This window comes from Salvelinus sp. IW2-2015, linkage group LG7 (genome assembly GCF_002910315.2).
Source record: "Salvelinus sp. IW2-2015 linkage group LG7, ASM291031v2, whole genome shotgun sequence".
In the NCBI taxonomy this organism is placed as follows: Eukaryota; Metazoa; Chordata; class Actinopteri; order Salmoniformes; family Salmonidae; genus Salvelinus; species Salvelinus sp. IW2-2015.
Genome location: NC_036847.1, coordinates 18,620,594 through 18,631,834, shown reverse-complemented (window position 1 = coordinate 18,631,834; position 11,241 = coordinate 18,620,594). Strand labels below are relative to the sequence as shown.

At 40.6% G+C, this 11,241-nt stretch overlaps 1 long non-coding RNA gene across 1 annotated transcript; it reads right to left on the bottom strand.

Annotated features, from left to right (window-relative positions):
* Nucleotides 1-1,303: 1,303 nt before the first annotated feature.
* LOC139028007 (uncharacterized) lies at nucleotides 1,304-10,223 on the bottom strand. The gene is made up of 3 exons (XR_011480141.1): nucleotides 10,075-10,223; nucleotides 2,997-3,144; nucleotides 1,304-2,815 (listed from the first exon to the last, which is right to left on the bottom strand). It is a non-coding gene; the product is annotated as an uncharacterized lncRNA (long non-coding RNA).
* Nucleotides 10,224-11,241: the final 1,018 nt, after the last annotated feature.

The following is an 11,241-nucleotide window of genomic DNA, read 5'->3' as shown; positions in this document are numbered from 1 at the left end:
CAGATGTACATGGTACCTTCAGGCGTTTGAAAATTGCTCCTAAGGATGAACCAGACTTGTGGAGGTCTACAATTTYTTTTCCTGGGGTCTTAGCTGATTTCTTTTGATTTTCCCATGATGTCAAGCAAAGAGGCACTGAGTTTGAAGGTAGGCCTTAAAATACATCCACAGGTACACCTCCAATTGACTCAAATTATGTCAATTAGCCTATCAGAAGCTTCTAAAGCCATGACATCATTTCCTGGAATTGTCCAAGCTATTTAAATTCACAGTCAACCTAGTGTATGTAAACTTCTGACCCACTGGAATTGTGATACAGTGAATTATAAGTKAAATAATCTGTCTGTAAACAATTGTTGGAAAAATTACTTGTGTCATGAAAGTAGATGTCCTAACCAACTTTCYAAAACTATAGTTTGATGACAAGAAATTTGTGGAGTGGTTGAAAATGAGTTTTAATGACTCCAACCTAAGTGTATGTAAACTTCTGACTTCAACTGTATTACAATTACTGTATACACTTCAACAGTGTTTACCAATCCTGGTCCTGGGAAATATAGGGTTACACATTGTAACTATGCAATAGACTAGAAACATGATTTAACTAGTTAAAGGCTGATTTATAATTCATATATACAGAAACATAATTTAAAAAACAGTACACTACACTTCCTATGCATCAGGTAAATACTCTAAACCGATTCATCTCAATATCTAATTTCTTTCATCTGCAGTGATCCGAGGACACAGGATAGGTGTAGTATTTCATCAAATGAGAGACTTAATTTCAATCAGTAGAGAATGTGAAACACTTTTTTGAAAGAAGTTCATTATCCAAGTGTTATAAATACATAATACATGCATTATAAATATTATAATTGTAATATTATATTATAAATAAAAGTAAAATCTGTACTTCAATGCACATCTGGTGTGCATTATAAAAACAGAGGAAGAAAGAGGAGGTGGGGAGAGAGAGGTAAGAGAGTGTAAAAGACAGAAAGGGAAAGAGGTAAGAACAGAGGAGCAAGGAAGAGTAACAAATTAATGAATTACAGTGCTACTGAACTTAATATTCTCTCAGTTCATCACAATTACATAATAGTGTCTCTARCGGTGTTTTCTAACCAGTCTAGGGCCCCCAGTTGGACCGAAAGTTATCTTAAGAGCGGGTGAGGTGGCAATGACTGGACTGGGGTTTGGCATCCTCTCTCACATCAAAACATACCTGCAGACGAGAAACAGATGGAGAGAGAGATAGCATGATTAATCCTTGTGGTGGGGGGGGGGGGTTTCTAACACTATCAGTCATCATAATCATCAGGAGGTGAAATTCAAAACTGACCTTGGATAATTTACTCTGGGACTACTACATCTTTATCTATATTTCAATGTAAAGCATCTCTTTAACCTCTTAATGATCTCTACAGATTGATGTCCCACCCACGATACGTTTGAGCTAATGTGCGCTAATGCGATTAGCATGAGGTTGTAAGTAACAAGAACATTTCCCAGGACATAGACATATCTGATATTGGCAGAAAGCTTAAATGCTTGTTAATCTAACTGCACTGTCCAATTTACAGTAGCTATTACAGTTAAAGAATACCATGCTATTGTTTGAGGAGAGTGCACAGTTATGAACTTAAAGTTATTAATAAACCAATTAGGCACATTTGGGCAGTCTAGATACAGCATTTTGAATCGAAATGCAATGGTTCATTGGATCAGTCTAAAACTGTGCACGATAATATGCCTATCCTTTCTTCAGGTCCTAAGCTACAGGCAGTTAGATTTGGGTATGTCATTTTCGAGGAAAACTGGAAAAAAAGGGGTGGATCCTCTTGAGGTTTTAATAATACTTCCTGTTGACCTGACCAAGAGACCTTTCACCTCTGATCATGCTGTGACCTCTATGTAGCCAGTTCAGATGTGGGAGGGGTTCACCGACACAGCTGATATAACCTAAAGGATTTAGGGAGAAGTGATGAAGTGAAGGAAAGAGACTGTTATTGAGAAAAGAAGGTAGTTGAAGAGACAGTGTTCAAGAGTAATCTGTGTGTGTGGCCTCACCTGGTGTCCACACTAAGTGGCTGCAGAAAAACATGCACAGACACACGAGGACAAACAATATAATGTAGTTCTATAAATATAAAGAATTAAGTGTCTTACTATTCTCCATGGTTGGAAGAAGACACAGTTATATACCTGAGCCTGCTTACTGCACAACACAATCCATTAATCAAATTGATACACAAGTGTGTAGTTGTGGGTTATAGTGTGTCTAATTGCTCTAAATGTGTTCAATATGGGTGACTCTTATACAGACATCACCCTTACCTAAACAGCATCCTCACCTGAGAAGTAGAAATCAAAGGGAGAGAAACTGGGAATTTAATAACTGCAGTAGACATAGCTAAGTAAATGGAAGAATACTCTAATTGCAATGTGGATGGGTCTTTAAAGAGCCTTTGGTTGGGCATAGTGTAGTCTATGGTGTTTCCAGTGAACAGCACCCTCTTTGAAGAAGTAGGAGGTGAAGATCTCCCGCACACGGTTTGCCTCCCATGCTGCCTTGGTCCCCATCCTTGAAACATCCTGCAGAGCAGCAGACCTCTCCTCTGGCACATGGCGGTGAGCTGCAGATCCCCTCCTGGTCTTCTATCCTCATGAAGTTATGCAGGACACACGTAGCCTTCACACGCCTGAATTCCCCCAGGAGGCAGTCCCAGATGGCCCTGGTCACCCAACTGTGCAGTGCCCTACACGGTAACTCTAGGCAATCGTTTTGAAGGAATCTCCAGTTACAAGGTATCTGTAGGAATATATAGGAAGATAATTTCATTATTAGACTTTTACATCACCAGGTCATTGTGGATTACTAAAGCATAATATCTCTAACATTGGATAGATAGATGCATGTGCACCCACATGTGTAGCATGTGACACCAGCAGGATCATATCAAGGATAGCATAAATAATTAATACAGAAATACCACTTGAAGCTTGATGATGAGTTGATCATTTGAATCAGCTGTGTAGTGCTAATGTGCACCCCTTTGAGTCGCCAGGACTAGCACTGAGAACCACTGCTCTTCACTGGTACCTTTTCATCTACACACACACTTTCACAGCTCTCTGTATCTGAGGACAGAAAACATCACAAGAATAATACTTCATTAGACTGCACTGAATATTATGTTAGCATTATCTCCATCCTTACTTCTAGGGACTGGAACTACACAAAAGCACCTGCCCTATCCAGAATAGCCTATTCTCTCACTTTGACAGTTGGGGCTGCTATCCTTTCACCCTCCTCCATGGCTGTTAGCTAGCTACCTACAAATGCATTTGGAGTTAATTTTTTACAATGATAAATACATCAAGATAGCTAGCAAATATGAAGTTAGGTTGCTGGTGATATTTAATTCACTTAGCTAGCTAGCTATACAGTATGTCAACATTTCCAAACAGAGAGAGCGTGGAGTCAGAAGTGGGCTGGGATTGTGCTCCTCACTGTGGATTGACATCTGACCATTGTTTTCATGATAATAGAATCTTAGCTGCGTAGTAGTAGAGAGATGGTGCTCTCATGGGAGCAGTTATCCACCTGGGGTATTGATGGAGATTGTGCTTTACATAAGCTCTCTGTATAACTGCGAGCCCTCTTTGAGGGGTACTTACGCCCAACATCACCATGGCTACAGCCAATAGTAGCACAGATAGAACAATGACGCTCTCTTGCATTCCCTAGTGGTTCTACAGATCTAAACGGGGATAGTCGTCCAGGTTTTAAAGTGAAACGCTGAACGTTTTCCACCATGGTCTCTCTATCCCTCGCACTGAGCATTATCTTATTTGTTGAGGGCTGGGACATACAGTGGGGTCTAAAATGATTGACGCTCTTGATAAAGATGAGCAATAATGACTGTATAAAATAAAGAATTAAAATACTGAGCTACAGTGCATTTTGTTGTTACAGCCTTATTCTAAAATGGATTAAATACATTAAAATCCTCATCAATCTACACACAATGCCCCATAATGACAAAGCAAAAACAGATTTTTCGATTTTTGAGCAAATGTATTAATTAAAGACTGAAATATTTCATTTTCATAAGTATTCAGACCCTTTACTCAGTACTTTGTTAAAGCACCTTTGGCAGCGATTACAGTCTCAAGTCTTCTTGGGTATGGCGCTACAATCTTGGCACACCTGTATTTGGGGAGTTTTTGCAAATGTATAAAGAAAAAAACATATAAACATATAAAACATTGCTATAAGACTCGAAATTGAGCTCAGGTGCATCCTGTTTCCATTGATCATCCTTGAGATGTTTCTACAACTTGATTGAAGTACATCTGTTGTAAATTAAATTGATATTGGAGTCCACCTGTAGTAAATTCAATTGATTGGATATGATTTGGAAATTGCACACACCTGTCTATATAAGGTCCCACAATAGACAGTGCATGTCAGAACAAAAACCATGAGGCTGAAGGAATTGTCCGTAGAGCACCGAGACAGGATTGTGTCGAGGCACAGATCTGGGGAAGAGTACGAAAACATTTCTGCAGCATTGAAGGTCCGCAAGAACACTATGGCCTCCATCATTATTAAATAGAAGAAGTTTGGAACCACCAAGACTCTTCCTTGAGCTGGTCACCCGGCCAAACTGAGCAATCGCGGGAAAAGGGCCTTCGTCAGGGAGGTGACCAAGAACCCAATGGTCAATCTGACAGAGCTCCAGAGTTCCTCTGTGGAGATGGGAGAACTTCCAGAAGGACAACCCCCTCTGCAGCACTTCACCAATCAGGCCTTTTTGGTTAAGTGGCGGAAGCCACTCCTAAGTAAAAGGCACATGACGGAAGCCACTCCTAAGTAAAAGGCACATGACAGCCCACTTGGAGTTTGCCAAAAGGCACCAAAAGRCTCTTAGACCATGAGAAACAAGTTTCTCTGATCTGATGAAACCAAGATTGGCCTGAATGCCAAGCGTCACATCTGGAGGAAACCTGGCACCATCCCTACGGTGAAGCATGGTGGTGGCAGCATCATGCTGTGGGGATGTTTTTCAGTGGCAGGGACTGGGAGACTAGTCAGGATCGAGGGAAAGATGAATGGAGCAAAGTACAGAGAGATGAAAACCTGCTTCAGAGCGCTCAGAACCTCAGACTGGGGTGAAGGTTCACCTTCCAACAGGACAACGACCCTTAGCACACAGCCAAGACAACGCAGGAGTGGCTTCGGGACAAGTCTCTGAATGTCCTTGAGTGGCCCAGCCAGAGCCCAGACTTGAATCCGATCTAACATCTCTGGAGAGACCTGAAAATAGCTGTGCAGCGACGCTCCCCATCCAACCTGAAGATCTGCAGATAAGAATGGGAGAAACTCATCCAAATACAGGTGTGCCAAGATTGTAGCGTCATACCCAAGAAGAGTCGAGGCTGTAATCGCTGCCAAAGGTGCTTCAACAAAGTACTGAGTAAAGGGTCTGAATACTTAAGGAAATGTAATATTTCAGTTTTTTATTATCCATAAATTTGCTCAAAAAATCTAATCTGTTTTTGCTTTGTCTTTATGGGGTATTGTGTTTATATTGATGAGGGGGGAAACTATTTCATCAGTTTTAAAATAAGGCTATAACATAACAAAATGTGGAAAAAGTCAAGGCCTCTAAATACTTTCCGAATGCACTGTATTTTATATGTTATTTTATACTAATACAATTGCTCAGAGAAAGACATTTTGTTTAATACGTTTTTTTTGTGTTCTCAAAAGGGTAGCCCCTAAAGATCCTTATAAATGAAGTGGTCAAAAGTGTAGTATTTGGTTCCATATTCTTYGAATTGTGACACTACAAACTTGTTGGATACATTTGCAGTTCGTTTTGGTTGTGTTTCATATTATTTTGTGCCCAATAGAAATTTATGGTAAATCATTTATTGTGTTATTTTGGAGTCACTTTTATTGTAAATAAGAATACAATATGTTTCTAAATACTTCTACATTAATGTGAATGCTACCATGATTATGGATAATCTTGAATTCATCATGAATAACGTGGAGTGAGAAAGTTACAGAGGGTCAAAGATACCCCCCAGACATGCTTAGCTCCCCTGTTATTGGTGATGGTGAGAGGTTAGCATGTCTTTGGAGTATGATCTTTGACCCTCTGTAACTTTCTCCCTCATCATTATTCACGATTCACACAAACTTTCTTACTCATTTTGCTCATCTTTATCAAGGGTGTCAATCATTTCAGGCCCCACTGTATGTGTGGATGCAAACTTTGTATTATGACATCATACATAGTGGGGCGAYTTAACGAAATCAAAAACAAAATTCCAATCTAACAAGACTGCTACCATTGGCTCTTTCCAATAGTGGCAACCTTGACAGATTGTTGTTGTTTATAAGCAGGACGTTGCCCCACTGTGTATGATTGTGTCATTTTGCAGAGTCTACCTTTAATGTATAATTATTTCCTGTGTTCTTATACCCACTACTTTGTTCTTCCCCCCTAGATGTTCCATGTCCGAGGATACAAAGGCATTTTTTGACAGTGAAAAAGGAGTGCTGGAAGTCCCCTTGACGGTGCAAGTGGTTGATCAGGTTTGTTGCACTAATACGCTCTAAATTTACAGGCCAGAATTCAATTGTGGCACAAAAATTAAACAATCTGTATCATTCAACTACCACTGATAATATCTGTTGAAAATGTCCCCAAAAGGCCAGGGATACAGAGGGAAGCAATTTGGGAGATGGAGTTGGCCTCAAATACTGCAAAGACAGCCTTCTAGAGATTGCATTGTGGAAAATTGCAATATGCAATGATTGTATTCTGGCCACAGTCTACAGTGTGAAGTGTCATACAGACAACAGCCCATCTCAATCTAAAAGGCAGCATTGAGTACTTATTCATAAGTAGCAAGCCTCCTGCAGGTCCCCATGAAGGACAAAGGCGCTGAAKGATGGCAAGCAAGAATGATCCACCACCCCAAGGCCTGTGCTGTTCCATGAGTGCTAATGAGCCAAGCATAAAGGTTATTCCACATTGTTTTAATGAAAAGGTCTAGATAATATAATCTGGGAATCTTCGTTTTGTCAGGACCCGGTGTGAGAAACAGTCACTAATAGTCGGCAGAACCCAGAAGATGAGGCAGACACAGCAGTACTAGAGACGGTGGTTTAATCAAGGTAAAAGATCTTCAGGCAAAAAATATAAATCCACAACGTCAAAAGTAATGCCAAGAGAAAAAATGAATATCCTCCAAGATACAATGAAAATCCACAAAGTGGTAAGAACAGCAGGGAAAAACAARCCTCAAAAGAATAATCAAAAATAAACAAGAACAAAACCAGAGTACCTCAGGAAAATCCAACTAGAGAAATATATGTTCACAGCATGGCTGGGGCTGGGTGCTAACATACAAACACAGAGCAAAGAACTAAGGAACACTAAGGGTTTAAATACCTACAAGGAAACGAGGCACAGGTGCAAATAATAACTAGAACAAGGGAAAAAACAAAAGGTTCAAAAAGGCGCAATGGGGGCATCTAGTGACCATAACCTGAACAATCCTGGTCAAATCCTGACACGTTTTTTTCATGTTTCCCCTCTATTTTAGCTTTACATTCTGGGTGTTTCGCATGTATACTGCTGATCAGATATTACAACTGGAAATCATAAGGGGATAATTTTCAGGCACTTATTTGTGATGCTGCAGGGATTATTCTGGATATCCCAAATAAAGACCAACCCACCTATTGATGTATGATAACAGTAAAACCAAACATTTTATAAATTTATCAGGGATTGTTGAATTCCTTTCACACCAATGACTGTATTTGAATAGACAAAGCCATTGATCACGTGACACCATTAATTCCTATGTGAAGACTCAATAGCGCATTTGAAGCCAAGGAAGTCGGTTTTAGCGGGGAGATTTATGTAGACATAACATGCACTGTTTGAGCTACTTGAGGAAGTGATGTTGAAGGCTAGCTCAGGGCTGCGCCCTCTCATTGAGTATCTCAAGTTGAAGGTCGACCGGTGTACTGCAGGCTGCCAGTAGCATCTGAATTATCTTTCTAACTTCTTCTGTGYKCGATTTTAAAATAATCCGCTCAAGGACATATATCTGGTGTAATAGAATTAATGACTGGTACCATGACTGTCTTCGGTTTTCTTATTTATTTACACRAAGATTGTCCACGAAGATTATCATTTTCTGAAAACAATGCCTGTAGTATCGCGGTCGGCCTTAAACTTYGTGGCTTCAATGAGACGGGGCAGTCGTTCAGCCAAATCATTACCTTACCCACCCTGTCCCACATGCCCCTCCGCCCGCCTCCCAAACCCACACCCCTATACTGGGGAGGAGAGGATTTGGAGGCATTAAATTCTCACAGAGCCACAAGCAGACCACCAGGATGCTCCTGCAGAGACTAAAAGCTGTGCCCCCAGCCTTGAGCCCTGCCTCCTCTCCAGGCTTCCCTCTCTGGCCCTCGCTGGCCAGGAGAGCGCCGGTGCTGAGCACGTGACTGGAAAACAAGGTAATCTGCCGCGCCCAGATACGGTACAGGGAATTATTATTACATGGACAGGAAYGCTGCTCTCAGGACAACAGATTGTGTTAGTTTTGAGTGGAGTTGTGCACAACATATGGCACAGGGATTTGGTTTGGAATAAACAAATTGACTAATTGTTCCACCTGGATCAAAAATGGATTTGCTTTGATTCTATTACTTTAGGATGTGCACTTGATTTAGCTTGCCTGGTGGACTATGTGTGCAGGGTTTGCACTTTTGGGACAATTTCATTKTTTCTATTGTGCCAGGYGTAATCAAGTGCACCTATTGGGATTGAAACACATACATATTGGACCATAGACTTCTATTTTTGGACCCATTACTACTAATTGTTTGGACTAAAATGAACAAACTTCATAAAATGCCTCCAGATACAGGTTTATGTGTTTGAGGTGTTGTGAGTATGCATAGTCTTTTTGGACATGGAAAGGGTTATTTTSCATAGAAAAGAAATTGACAGCATAGGATATTATTTCATAAACAGAAAAAAGCATAAATACTCTCAAACAATTACTTCCTTTCACTGGGCTTTCAGGTGTGGCCTGTTCCCGTCACGGTCCATGCAGTCATAACCTGTGCTTTGACCGGACAGAGGTAGACTTTGGCCACTGCTCCATCTACGAATAAGTGAAGACCAACATGCGTCTCACGAGCCTTGTCCTCCTGCCCCAGGAATTTGGCTTTCTGGGCATACTGTACCTCAGGTACGGTCCTCCATCTCCCTGACTTACAGCAGCCCTATGGATTGACCTTTGACCTCATTTCCTACTCAATGCTTATATCCTTCCACAGTATCTGTCTCTTATACACATCTAGATGTGTATAAGAGACAGGAGTAGCTAATCCGCCCCTATGTAGGTTCTCTGCTTTCAGTCAGTCAGGACTCAGGACTAAAGCGTTTGGATCATATGTGCCGTGATGTGACTTTTCATTAGACTGTTATATCAAATATATTATTTATGTGTAATTATTATTATGTGTCTAAACTAATCATGCAACATTAATTGACTAAGAAGTTAGAGAACCCCGGGAAAATGTTGTTTAAAGAGTTAATATTTCCCCAATTTAACTCTCTTCAGATATTTTCATATCTTATCGATTACAGTCACTTATTAATGTATTATTACCTCATCGGTCATTCTGAACGTCGTAATTTCTTGTAGTCTGCATGAACCCTACTTTATTGATGAATCAGCGATACACAAATTGTCTCAATTGATGTATTTACCAACTAATTAAACAGTTACAGAATACACAAATACACACTAACATTATACAGTAAATAGTCTCTAGAAGACTAACAAAACAGGACAATTTGGTTATAACACRGTGGCGAATTCAAAGAGAGGAGGGGGGAGCAAGTGAGACAAAGGAGTTACTCTATCGGATATTGGGAAGCTACGCTCACAAAAATACAAAATCTTAAGCACTCTAATAACCGCTCATTTGGAAATAAAGAATGAAATTTATGTATTTACGATTGAGCTGTGCTGGATCGTCCAAATCCTTTGGTCACGGAGATGTTGGGTGTACGACTCTGAGTTTATAACCATTTTGCAACATCCGGCTCACGCCTTAGTCTGCTTGGTCTATAGAGTGATAGATTTCTCAACCATTTCAACATGTCGCTACAGCTCCATGCTCTCTGGTCTAATATGTTAATTCTTCAGMRCATCCTTTTAAACACTTGGAGAAAAAGGACGTTCCATTACGATTTGCAAGAAAATAAATATTGTTTAATTCTCCAATTTTGGGGAGGTAGGAGTTTGGTGGGAGAAGGTCCTTTGTTCTACTAAGGTCTCTCCCTCCATACTGCTTGGCAAAGGGAAAGTATTTACGACCATCATAAAACTGTCCAACAGCCCCAGGAGAGGGGGGGGGGGGTCTAGCTGGCACCCCCGATCTCCATCTCAGGACTGGCAAGTCATGACATAGGATTTGGATGGCCTGAGCACTAATCAGTTGAGCAGTTTTTTTCTCCTCCTAGTTTACAGAGGTCCAACCCAAAAATGACTTTGGCACTCTCCTCCCATTACAGCACAACAACAACTTTGGCACTCTCCTCCCATTAGAAACCTTGGGGGTGGATATGATCTTTAGCTCCAATAAGGCATGAGGGTACAGCTTTCAGCTAAACTGCAAATCTGGAATTAACAGGTAATCAAGGTTTCGTTCCTTCCTACACCTTGTCCTGTCGCTGAATTCAGCGCTATCAAGTACATTTCACCACATTACTATTATTTATTTGTGTTTTTCCCCATGGTTGCTATAGACTTCACCCTGTCGTGTCGTGCGGTTCCTGTGAAGGTCCACCAAGGTGTCCATGAGCCCCAAAACAGACAGCCCTTCAGAGACCCCAACTAGCCGATATACAGCCAGGGTACGGCTCATCTACACTACCACAACTATCACTTATAKAAGATACCATGCATACATTCATTGACATTTCAGTGAAAACGTACCACAAATGTTTACTTAATCATGAGGCAAATGTCCTCCTCAAAGCATATCTATGTTAAAAAGTAAAACACTTAGGCCGAGGTTGATTGCAAGTAACATAATCTAAGGAAATATATATGACATCATTACATTTACCCATCTGCTGCACACCTTGCACTGCGTTTAGTGCGTTTAGTTTTTTCCGT